This window comes from Morone saxatilis, unplaced genomic scaffold (genome assembly GCF_004916995.1).
Source record: "Morone saxatilis isolate NCDOM2014 unplaced genomic scaffold, NCSU_SB_2.0 Contig7, whole genome shotgun sequence".
NCBI lineage: Eukaryota > Metazoa > Chordata > Actinopteri > Moronidae > Morone > Morone saxatilis.
Genome location: NW_023340246.1, coordinates 13,525,806 through 13,538,841, shown reverse-complemented (window position 1 = coordinate 13,538,841; position 13,036 = coordinate 13,525,806). Strand labels below are relative to the sequence as shown.

General features: G+C 41.9%; 1 long non-coding RNA gene across 1 annotated transcript in view; it reads right to left on the bottom strand.

Annotated features, from left to right (window-relative positions):
• LOC118340881 overlaps positions 1-12,929 on the bottom strand; it is a 40,888-nt gene extending 27,959 nt beyond the window's left edge. Inside the window, exon 1 of the long non-coding RNA XR_004797393.1 lies at positions 12,717-12,929. This is a non-coding gene — a long non-coding RNA (uncharacterized LOC118340881). The remainder of the gene's footprint in view (positions 1-12,716) is intronic.
• Positions 12,930-13,036: the final 107 nt, after the last annotated feature.

Genomic DNA, 13,036 nt, shown 5'->3' with positions numbered 1-13,036 from the left:
AGCACAGCTGGGTTCATCTGATATTATGTAACGCAGCACCACCCCCGCAGGCCCTGTTCGCACTACCCCTCTCCTCCTACTCCGCCTCCCACTAGCGCACCATTGGCCATTCGCAGGCAGAGGTGCATTGTGAGACAAGAGTGCTCCAGTACTGACACAACTCGGGGGATATTTGTGGAGGTTTCAGCTTTGGAAAACTCCAGAATCTAAGATGAAGCCCATGTATAGTGAGAATACTGTCCGGTGTTAGACCAACCAACAATATTTAGCTAGCAACTTATTGTGTTCATTTTTCCCCCCCCCAAAACATTTTGCTTTTCTAATTCATTCAACTGAATAAAACACATGGTAGCCTGTGTGTGGTGCAGATACTCCCTTCAGTTGTGGTTTAACACAGTAACTGCTTTAAATTTCTAAAATGGGTGATTAGATTCCAGGGCTGTATCAATCCTTGATCCCACCAGCGAGTCTGCCTTTACTCCTTGGAAACAATTTTTGTTACTAAGCAATACTTGCCAAAAGTGGAATTGCACCCGTTGCCTGGCAACATTAGATTATTGAATCTCATATCAGGAAGCAATGAGAAGCAGTGGTGCTTTGAGCTTACAACCCTCTAGATACTTTTCTCATCTCGGGTACAGACTGTGATGTCCACCAACAGTCACAGCGTTTAAGTCATCTGATCCCCATTGTATTGCTACACACCTAGATTCTCTCAGTCATTGGCCTACACACAGGCACAAACTTGATAAATTTGAATTTATGGAGCAATAGTATCCTCCTGACAAGTTTAGCTACTCCAGTCCAATGGGTATTTTGTAAAGATTTGTTCACTAACTCACTGACTGCAAAGTAATACCGGGACAAAAACCAGGCCACTTCTTTTAAACCAGTATGTCAGTGACAGTAAAAAACAGACAATAAGAGAGGCAGCGAGTCCTTTCATCTATACCTCTCCTCAACCGTGGCGGTTTTTCCCCAAGTGCTGAATGTTAAAGGGCTTCAGGCAGCCGCTTCATTAAAACCACCCAGTGGGTCCTTGTTGAATGACGCTTTACTTCTAAACTGGCCTGCTGTCATTAGAAAGTACCACTAGGGCAGTCAACTCTCCTCCCATGCGACAGTTGCTTCGGAATGAAAAACTAAGATAAGGATGTGACTAAGCGTACGCGTGTCACATCCATAAACCACTGATCGAGCTTTGCTCCTCGCAGCTGGAGACCCAGCAGAGGCATTAGATAGAAGTTCTCAGATCACCACCGGAATGGATCAAAGTGGTAAGTGGTAAATGGCCACCGATGACCATTTAGAGCACTCTAACGCCCATAGAGCGGCCCGCTCAATTTGACTGACTGGGTAACGAGTCAGAAACAGTCTGAGTTTATGGTGATCGGGAGAGAAGCAGAGGAAACAGGTGTGAGGAGGAGAAAAGAGGAGTCCGACAGACAAGGTCACAATCACTTGCTCCCCGAGTCAATGTTTTGTGAACATTGGGACATTTTTTTAACACTTTCAAAGCTATAATATTACATTATATAACATTTCTGCATTAAAATGTCTATGAACACTAGACCTATGTTGTATATTCTGTTGAGTTGTGTACTTACATTTTCCAAACAATGTTCAAACCTAGACAAATCTGTAATTTTATTCAGGAATTGGTGCGTTTCACCAGTTGCCTGTCAGTGGCGTCATACCCCCTTTGCTCATGCATCAGTGTTGTTGTTGTCTGCCAGAAGCTTTCATAAATTGACTGGTAAAACCCAAGGGTATTTAGTTTACTATCATAGCACATGGAAAAGGAGCTAAACTTCACATTTGAAGAGCTGTCTTGAATTATTAATCGGTTATCAAAATAGTTGTTAATCACCTGTCGATCAAGAATTCACCCAACTAATGGTCTCAGCTCTAATCATTTTAGTCTACAATCAGATAATTACAGTCTAAAATTAGTCACAAATCCCTACGCACTATAACTCACACTCAACACTCAAAGAGTCTTTGTGATTGGAATGGAAATTAAAGCATTGATGAGAGTTTCCTTCAGTTTACAGGCTGTCTGAGAAAAAACTGACCCTCTAACCAAGAGAAGGTCAGCGAGGTTAGGACTGCATTCACCAACGGACACCAGGAACAAAGCCCATAGGAGGGGTTCTCTGCAACAACATGCCCCAGTGTGTGTAGCCCAACACTTCCAATTCTGCTTGTCCAAATAATCATTAACCAGTTCAGCTCTGAGTAAATATTTTAAGAACCTCTGTAAACTAGAAGGTAAATACACACCTCAGAGATGGGGACATAAAACACACATACACAGTGTAAGGACGGGGGGGGTTCGGGTAGTGTGGGACGCAGATTTTATTGTTCTTCGGCATGTTGAGCTTAGATGAAGTTGAAAACAATGAGGTCATCCCTATTGTGTACACACAGCATTCTCACACATTCGTCTGCGTGCCGTTGCACACCCATGGCTCAGCTAACAGCATGATGGGACAAACCCAGTGAAAGACTGATGCACTTTCACCAAACATTTGGTCTTTTACAAAGCCACGGACCTGAAATCTATTAAACCCGAGAATGGAAACTCCACTCTGGCTTTCAAGGCCATCACCTTACATGCCAAAACACTCCCCTTCTTGGATGAGCACAGTGAGCAGAAAGGTTGCACTGAGCACTGCAGATCATGACAGGCCACTTTCCTGTTTTGGTTTCTGCTTCCCCCACCTGCAAGCCAGATGTTGTGAGCCTGGGCATCGTGGCCTCATTTTTCTGGTTTAGAGGAAAATTGTCTACAGGTCCAGTTGAGCCGGACCGATCTTCCAGCCTAGTTTATGTCTGTCTGTGGAACAGCCTCTGGAATCAACAGGAGAAGCTAGTGAATCAAGTGGTTTATCAAATTGTTGACAAAGAGAAAATGACTCAACAACTTCAGCAATATATTAACCATTTCAGTCAAAATGCCACATTAGCTGGTTCAAAGCCTCCAAAAAGATACAATTATCTATGATTATAGCTATTTTATATCATTATAAATGAAATGCCTTTGCATTCTGAAATGTTTGTCAGTGAAAGCAATGTGAAGGAAAATGAAAGAATACAAAACATGAAAAAAAATAGCCCAATATAGTCCAGTCCCAAACATAACTTCAATAAAATGAGCATCATATCCGGTTCTCAACAAGTGTCAGTGAGGAATTCACCACTATCAGCATTATCTCTGGCTTTGAGTCAGTGTGTGGATCTGCAAAGCAGGAAGACTGTTCAGGGTTCAGCCAAAAGCTGCTGCTGCTTTCAGTACATCAAGATGGATTTATGTGTTTACCTTCCCTGGCACAATCTAGGACCTCCTTGGAACCGTCAAACCCAAGAAGCGAGATGTCTTCCATTACGAGGATCCACCAGAGCTCTCTTGTCCGTGGCACAATGAGCAGGTGCTGGAGCCTTTTGAAACTTCTCTTGGTGAAATGACAAATAAAAATGCACTGATCATGCATTTACCCTTGTGTTTCCATGACTGTTTTGCCAAATGCAACTATTCTTACAGCAGTCTTTAATCCAGGTCCATAATGCTTTGTACAATGAGACTTCTATACAAGTGTGTGATTTATACTCAACTACATATTGCGACAAAAACATTATACAGACAGACAGGAAACCACGACCCGCCCTCAAACAGAGAAGTAGACAACCAGCGCAGGAATCACTGTTAGCAAGCCAGCCACAGCTGAGCTCAAACTAAATCCAAACAAACAAAACAAAACCTATCCATTTGCTGCTCGCTCTGTCCAAGGTCATGGGAGGCTGAAGCCTTTACTATGCACTCGCAAAATATTCAACACATGCTGGGCTAAGTTCAAAGCCCAACTGATTATTATTTAGATAGAACATATATAGATTTATGTTGCCAGTGCAGTCAATAAAATGTGATCACACCACATCCACACAGTCCACAGGCTTTCAGAATAGTTTTTGCTTATTTAGTCATAAATATGAATTGTTCTAGATAAATACACAAGCTTTGAAACCAAGTTTTCGGGGGCTTTAACACTAAAACATGGTCACATCACCAATCTATAACAGGCTGACATTAATACACTGTGGCAAATATAGTCAGCGATGACTTTCTGTATTTTTTTAGACTTTATCAGGAGCACTGGTTTTTCAGGAAAGCAGCAATAGTATCACCAGAACCTTCTATAAACGCTTTTTAAAGCCGATCCTTCTTTAAAAACTGTCAACTTAATATGAGCCTTTGATAGATTTCCTTTTCATAACTGACATTTTAAAGTATCATGAATACTAAACCCCATCTCTGCCTGAAATGTGTGTTGCAGTATCTTAACATAACTCCTCCCAAGCAGCCACATTACCAGAAACATCAACATGGCCACAAGATTATCTGTTTGGGTTTTTTTGAGGCTCAGTGGGGCATTACAGCCAAGGAAGAGAACTCAAACTGACAGTGAAATCACAGAGACTGTCAATTACAACACACTTAATGAATCAATTTCAAGGATGGGAAACGGCTCAAAAGCCTGCAGACTTTAAAGCCACATTTTTCTCTCTGAACCATCTCTTTACGCCGTGGCGGATCTGCAATGTGTGGTATGACACAGAGGAACACAACATCCCTTATATCTCCTTCATCACATAAAATAGGCAGCCGCTTCAAAGGTTTTTGGAGTTTTATATACCGCGTTTATAGATTGCATTTGATCAAGAAAGAAGACTTCCTGCAAACAAATGACAGCCTTCCCAACTTCAAGTACTGAAAGTTTTCTTTAGAGCAGAGAGGCAGCTCCATCCAGCAGTGATAAACAATGACCAGGACATGTCTTCCTTTAATCCTGTGCCTCTGTTTCCCCTACTTGTGTGGCTGTCGTCACAGGACGTTTCCCTACAGCGGCATATGAGAAAAGCAAGAGTATGTGAAGGAAATCACATATTTGACCCATGGCCTCTTTTACAAACACAACCACCTTCAAATTTGGCAGAACCTGTTAATTCACTGAAAAGTAAAACCTCTTCAGAAAGCTTTGAGGATACTAATCCTGCCTGAATATATTCAATAGAAATTTAAGAGGATGATCTTATTTTTGTTATACTCATTTGCATTTTCATTGATACGAACACAGTAGTGCAGATTCTCTGGGCAGCTTGGACCCACAAAAGGAGAGATATCAAGTGCTACAAAAGCAAAACTGCAAACAATAACTATGTGTCATACTGATTCTGTGACATCCGTCAATCATACACATAGTCAGACACTACAGTACACGCAGAAAGCACAAATGTTCTTTTCCTAAACCGAACTGTGTGAATTATGTAATACAAGTGACCACGAGTAGTTCAGGCATCAAATTGAGTGGACTCTCACGCCATCAGTATGCTTGAAAGCCAAAACAGTCCCATGAGGATGGGTCGAATGTTCCAGAGGGATATGGGTGGTAAAAATGATCCACGCTCTGTGGCAACTAAATTGTTCTGGGCAGCATGTTATCCAGTGCAAAACTTACAGTAGGTGACTAGTAATAAACCCCACTTTCTCAGGATATTCTGAGAAAATAAGGTGAAGTGCATCAGCAGCAGGCTTGATGGATACGAGCAGCCTTCAGGATAGGTAGAATATAATGCAGCAGCTGAAATTACAACAGTCTGTTGGATTTCCCTGCAGGGCCTGCCTCTCTAAACAGAGTTTGTTCTTTTTATTTCTTTATAGGTTTCTATTCACATTATATAAAAAAAAACTACAATTTTTTATTCCAGCCCACAGAACTCAATTTGCATGCAGAGTTGATGGTATAGTTCAGGATACGTACAAAAATACACAAACATGTGTAGAACAAGATGTGTAGTTAGCCTTGACTTCAATTATTTTAGCTCAAGGTCACCAATGATTTAAAAAATTCCAACTAGCAAGCTAAAATAACAGGACATTTATAGTTCCACTTAACACAGGGATAGGGGGAGAAAAATCTTGTGTGCTTCAGATGGGAATAAAATTACCATTTACCTCTGTGAGAAACAAATCCTGTCTGAATGGACTTTAACGGCCAAAACTTCCAATTACAGAACCTCCTCAGGTAAAACTTATCACATAATAAAAGTGCTTTATTCTCTTAATATAATGTCCTTTGCAAAATTGCAAAATATTCTTCATTATCTTTCACCTCTCATCACTATTATTCTTCACTAAGTATCTTACAAAGTGAAAACACAGGCCTATCTGGATGAAGCTATGCCCACTGGAGGGCATCACTGTTTAACAGAGATGGTATGATTGTTGATTTTGCTCCTGCCGCCAATTTAGCAGTCAGTTTAGGTGGGCCTGGATTCTTGCGTGCGGTGTGGTGGACTACTTGACACTGTTGCCATGGTTTCAGCGGTTTGGCGCCAACTGTCAAGAGCAAGACTGATGTTCTGTTCATTTTCCTTTTCTTTAAACTGTGCCCAAACATTAGCCATTCATATATACATCCAAGTGTTTTTTTTAGAATTTCCTGAAAGTGATATTGAAGTCAGTCATCCAAAGATATTAAAGTCAGTGTCTCAGGGGGCTTTGTAATCTGTACAGCGTGTAACACGCAGAACTGACGGTGCATTATGTTCTGTCACAATACATGCATGTCTTTCAGATTGGTGCTTCACTGTCAAGAAAAATGCCTGAGACTGTACCAAAAACTATGTAGTGAGTATAATGATTAACACATCCGGATTCGAAGAAGTCTAAAAAAAAAATCTTAAAGTCTTTTACTTCCTCTTTCTTGTTCTCGTTAGCCATGTATAGCAATGTTATCAGTTATTTTATCAGTTTTTCTATCAAGAACGAGTTCAGTTCTAATTCTCAGAATGCCAATTTATCTATTTTACTTAGTTATTAATACATTTTGTTACATTCTAAACCCAAATAGATTTCATAAAGTATTGAAGAAAGGAAAATTACAGAAACTGACATCCAAAAGGTGTGTGAGAAGAGGTTTCGACGAGAAGTTCTGGCGCCTTAACACTACTATTGCTCCAGGCCAAGCATCAGGAAGAATAGGATATTCATTCAGGATACGTTTCTTTCAACAAAATAGGTGGGGTTTACTTTATATGGTCCTTAAAGCTGTTTATTACACTAAGATTAACTACTCAGACTTCCACCAACAAAAGGTGAGATACAGGTGAAGATTTCCTTTAGTTCTGATATAGTTTATCACTATATTAAAGTAAATCCAATACACAAAAGGCTTTAAGTCACACAAATTGCACTGGAATTTAACAACCATGCTTAGCTAAGGATTTTGCAACAAGAATGTAACATATTAAAATGAATTCTAGGACAGAGAATACGCATGTGTTACCAAATATGAATTCTACTTAGCCTCAACCTCGAGTTGTATGAGATATTTTATCTTGTTCCAGGCTGCCAGCAATCAAATCACATCTTGAGTGTTGAAATAGCTATGTAATTTCCTGACAAATAGCTTGCATAAATTTCAGGTTGCAGCTTCACACGCACACACACAGTAATTTTCCCAAAATGGCACAGGGGAGACAGCAGCAATTAACAAATCCAACAGGGTCAGAAAAGCACTTCCATCACTTAATACCAGCCCAGGCAGCCAACAGTAGCGACATCCTTTTAGTCATCCAGCAAGACAGAAATTTGAGAGCTCTGTCTGCTTGGAAACAGATGGCAAGGCAGTTGGTGGGAATTTCGGCATTGCTCCCAAACATGTTTGGGGATAAGATTTACAGTTCTCGTGCACAGTCGCGTTTTTGCGATGTCATCATGGAGTCGAAGAGGGAAAGAGTCGAGGACATCCCGAGAAAGCCGTCCATTTCACACACAAAACCATTTACGATGCAGATTAATAAACACATGCTCCACCTGCACTTGACTTTTCAAAGCAGACAGCTGCCATGTTGTTCTCCCAGTTCTACAAACTATACCTACAGATCACAGCTAAATCCCAGAATCACTTTCAGGTCTGTGTGAAAACACTAGATATTCACCGCGGTGGTGGTGCAGATTCATGGTGATGAAACTTTTCTATGAAGTTAACACAACAACGTGCACTTCACAAGCATGTTAGCATCTCAGCGATTAAGAAGAGCAGCACTTATGATTTACAATTTGCCACCGAAGTCTACAACAAGGTTATAACCTAGGCCTTCAGTTATTTTAGAGCATAGAAGTCCAATATTTATGATCTGTGTTCAGCCATTTGATGTGTTTATAGAAAACTGAGCAGTGTCAGACCTACATTTAATTCCTCGCCAGGAGCAGAATCACAAAGCCAGATGGAATAGGTCTTAAAACATTCACAACAATCTCAAACACTGGTTCATTCTGGATCAATGCATCGGTCGAAAGGGGGCCTAATAGGCCTATATGAAGGAAAAAAAGAAAAAGGGTGAAATCCTCAATTAGATGTTCTTTCTGCAGCAGGAGTGCAATCAATTCTGTATATAAATCAAAAAGGTTTAGAATTTACACACAACATCATCTAAATAAAAGGGTAGGGGTGAGAACCGCTTCCATCCATTGGATTCCTTTGATCGATGCAGTTTTTCCCACACAGAATATGAATCTGGACTAACTGGGGAATCGATAGAGAACTGGAGTCGAGAGCAGCCTCAATAAAATGTTGTCAGTTCCCATCCCTAAGAAAGGGGTAATGTAACTTGGGTTCTGCCCGGTTCAAAAAGCTTTATTGTTGTTTATTGTGCTTAAAGAGGCTTAAACGGACTTAGAGAAGTATTTCATAATACAAGTAGCTTTTGGATCACTAAATTTGCTTTCATCTTGAGTACTCATATCGACAGATACCCCGTGTTGAGGTATTGGCAGAGAAAGAATTTGATCGGTGCGTGCCTAATAAGCTACAGCCACAGAACACACAGTCTTTACATCTTTATGAAAAACTTTAGGTTTTAGCATTTGATCGTTGTGTCCACTCTATGATTCTATACTCCCAGCATTTAAGTATTGTTCTCATAATATCTAGGCTGTTGTCGTTCTCTCTCTGTGCTCTCCATCTGTACAGTATGTTCCTTCTGTTTACTTCTGCATGGATTAGCCTGCCTAGTCATTGTTTCATGTTGTTTGTATAGATTTTTCCTCATCTGTCACAACTGAAATCGGAGCTTTTTTTTCATAATCCACGCTGCTTTCATGTGCTATAATCCACTCTTAAAGCCCTTATTAAGAGGTTATTTCACCAGGCAGAGAGGAGAAAATCTAGAAAGAGAAAGGGCTTTCAATACGGGGAAATTTTAGCAACTGTCCCTCACCTCAGGTGGAATGGCTAAAATTAACACTCTTTTTGTGCCCTTTCTTTCCTTCTCTGGCTGTTATGAAAGGCCCTGACATAGCCGAGTGAAAGCCTCAACGTGGTTTCCGATTTATCCTCTGCAAAGGACCATGGATCAAAAGAGATATGCAATTTTGAATATCTGAGGAAACACCACAAGGGCTGTTTGTTAAGTGAAAACAATATGCTGGCTTGCACTTCAAAAGTGTCAGCGCACACAGGCCCAGGCTTTCTAACAACGCTGCACGTCATTGGAGATAAGATAATTTAAAAATACTCTAGATTTAGCAATCTTAGAAAAATAGCCAGACATGCTCAACTGTCTGCCGAATAAAAAGAAGGAGGCTACAAAAATGAATCTGTTTAGTGGCGTTTATTATCTTTGGATGATAGTGGATAGTGGAAGTTCCATGTGCTGATTTTGTTTTCACTTTCATAGCACAACTCAATATTTTCAGTCAGGTGAAGGACCCAAAAAAGAATCCCATTTAGGTATATTTTAAGTTTGAATTGAAAAAAAATGAACAATAGACCATTCATCAGACCTTTCCTTCCTGTAGTCCGTCCACTATCAGACCACACAAACATACTATACCTTGTTTGTGGTGTGAATGATGCTTTTAATGGGCAGTGCTAAAGAGCTAGTGTACTGTATCATCCTACAGCCATCTTGGTGTGATTCTGCTGTTGCAATTAAGAGTTGGCAGTGATGCATTTAACGCAACACGCTTGAAATAGGTGTTATTGTGTTCAGGTTACAGTAATAATCTGTACAGCATTCGAGCCAGAAGGCCACCTTTGAATTCTCTACGTAAGAAAAGCCCAGATTTACTGTGGCCTTGTAGTTTTATTAAATCATTCTGCCCGGCAGTGCAATCTATTCACTGTTAACGAGTATTTCTTGCTCTGGTATTTCTCAAGAGACAGCCCACCCCAAGACCTTAAACAGAGGGAGCTCACATTCCAATCCCCAGCATGCAGAGAGACAGAGGAGAAGGGGAGGGAAACACAGGGAAAAGGAGAAACGAAGAGAAGGAAGAGGGAGGGGGGGAAAGGGAGAAAGAGAGAAGGAGAGATAAGGTGAGGGATGTGGACAGAAATGATGAGAATGTCAGAGTCCTGGCATGCTTTCCACAACAGGAAGGAAACGAGACGAGAGGAAAAGGCACCATCAGTGATGGGAGAAGGGAGGGGGGGAATCGTGGGAGGTGGAGAGTAAAGAACTAGTGACAGAAGTGAGACAGAAGGAGAGGACGAGGAAGAGATGCTAGAAAGTAGCCGGGTAAGGGAGGGGTGAGTACAGTGAGGCAAGCGTAGGACGTCGTAAACAGGTGAGACCCCCACTTTCAGCTCCTGTCAGCACTATGCGTTGCATGTAGACGGTCAAAGTGCAAGCTGGCCAGCTATGAGATTAAAATGTCCTCTTTTTTCCTGACTTTGCATTTGCCCGAATTCACTCTGTGCGCGCTGCCAAAGACCTCGCCAGCTCCACATATGCATAGGATACACATTAGAGGAAATCTTCATTTGAAAACTGTACTTACAATGGGAAGGGCTTTCGGAGACAAGTTTTTAGCCAACTCCAGCTGCTCAATCCAGGAACACCTAGAGACGTTTCAGCCGCTCTCCATCCCAAAAGGCCTTTCAATCTTTCAGCTGCCCATCTGCAAACCCGACATTTTCCCTTTTCCTCTTTTCTCCCACCTCCCCTTTAATTCGGCAGCTACATGTGTTACAGAACATGTGCGCTTCCACCTACACACTCAATTTCTATAGCCTACTTAATATTGTAAATGCAACACAGCCTCCAGATCTGCTCAGCCTTGGCATTCAGAGCCGCAGACAAGGGAGGGCTGATGGCATGACATGTTCGATGAGAAGAGGTTTTTTTTGGGGGGGGGGTTTCTTTTGACGTAGCGGCTGCAGTAGCCAAAGCAAAGCAGACAAAGCAGCTGAAATGCTGTCTCGCGGAGAATATATCTCTAATGCTGCTGTTGTGTTTCAAGTTGAGAATTTGACCCACCCCGGCCACCCGATGAATAGAGATGAGATCTCTTTGACGCGTCCATTTAGAACTTGTCAAAGGAGGAAGCAGTGGGTGTGTGTGTGTGTGTGAGCCCCCTGGAGGGCTGAAGCTGGTAGCCCCAGGACAGACTCCACAGGTTGAGATGGCAGCAATAACAGAAGACAGAGCGGCAACACAGGGGTCCACTTACAACACAGAATGTCATTAGGGCAGAGGAAAGCTCGGACACAAGCGTGGACTACACAACAAACTGACAAACTCGCAAACTCGCACACACGCAAACCGTAGTGCGTATTAGAACTTCTAAAAAAAAATCTAAACAGTTTCACTCAAAGGGAAAAAGCGTTTGATGATCAAAGCCTTTGTGGCACCTTCACTTAAATGTAGCACTGTTACATCACTGCTCAAATCTGACTAGACTACACAGACGGCCATTTTGATTAATGAGACTGGTTTTGACAGAGCACCGGGTAGAAATTAAGCTTAAACTTGATATTTGATTTCCCTGAAGTTCCTATTTGAGCGTTGTTTTCTCCAGTAACCAGCACGGTCAGTAACATTTAATAGGCTAGAAGCCTGGTTTTAAGAGAAACAATTCATAAACTTTCCCCTGCAAAAAAAAATGAAATGAATCCACACCTTGCAAATGTCCAAACAACCCACACAAGCCACAGCAATGCATGGCAAACACAAAGTGCACTGCAAACAGTCATGTAAAGCTCCTGCAAAAAAAAAAAAAACAGCTGCTTCACTACAAGTATGATTTTCTCTGATACCAATAAATCATCTCACTGCGGTTGTGTCATCGTTCCCAAAAGTGAGAAAAGATGGGACAGCGAGGTGGAGGATGGCAGGGAAAACGCACAAGAGCGACCGCAGCTACACATCACAGTTATGCAGCGGTCACGCAGGGTCTTATCCAAACAACAATTACCTTTATCTGATGGTGTTGGTTTCCTGTTTCTTTAAGAGCAACGGTGAATCGCTGTCTGCATTTTAAAAAACAGTGGATCTCTCCTAAGAAGAGGCTCAGAGGACGACAATGTTAACCGAACTGTGGCAATAAAAAAAAAAAAGCCACACACATCCAAATGTTTTAGCCAACGACGTGAATGGTGAATGAGCCCGTTAAAACACAGCTAACTAAAAGGGATATTTGCTAGAAGATAAGGGCGGTGTATGAGCCGCCACACACCACACAAGCAACGTTACCCACACTGCTAGCTGAACTTTTTTCAGTGCAGTTGTCTACCTGAAAACCACCCACGTAGTTAATGCACAGACATCGAAATAAACAACTCGACTGCTTGTTGACCAGAAGAGCTAACGGTGTCGGTGTCGCCCAGTGTGTCAATGGGAAGAGCAGCGGAGGAAGAGAGTGCACTCACCTTTATTAATGTCCACCTTGTCGCGGCGTTGTCGAGAGGAATAAAGATAAATAAACGCTCTCGCTGGTCAGTCACCGGCATACAAACAACCGTCACGGCCGGGTAAGAGGTACCAAAACCGGCTGTAAAGAGTTGGGAGCAGGGAGGGGGAAAAAAAAAAAACCTCCTCTTGGGTCTCTTCACCTTTGTATCTGTTGTTGTCCGCGCACTGTGCCGACCGCCTCTCGGTTTGTTCAAATCAGAAGTTCATCCAAAAGTTGCAGCGGTTCGCTCCGCCTCGCGACGACAATGAGGTCACCGCCTCTCTCTCTCTCTCTCTC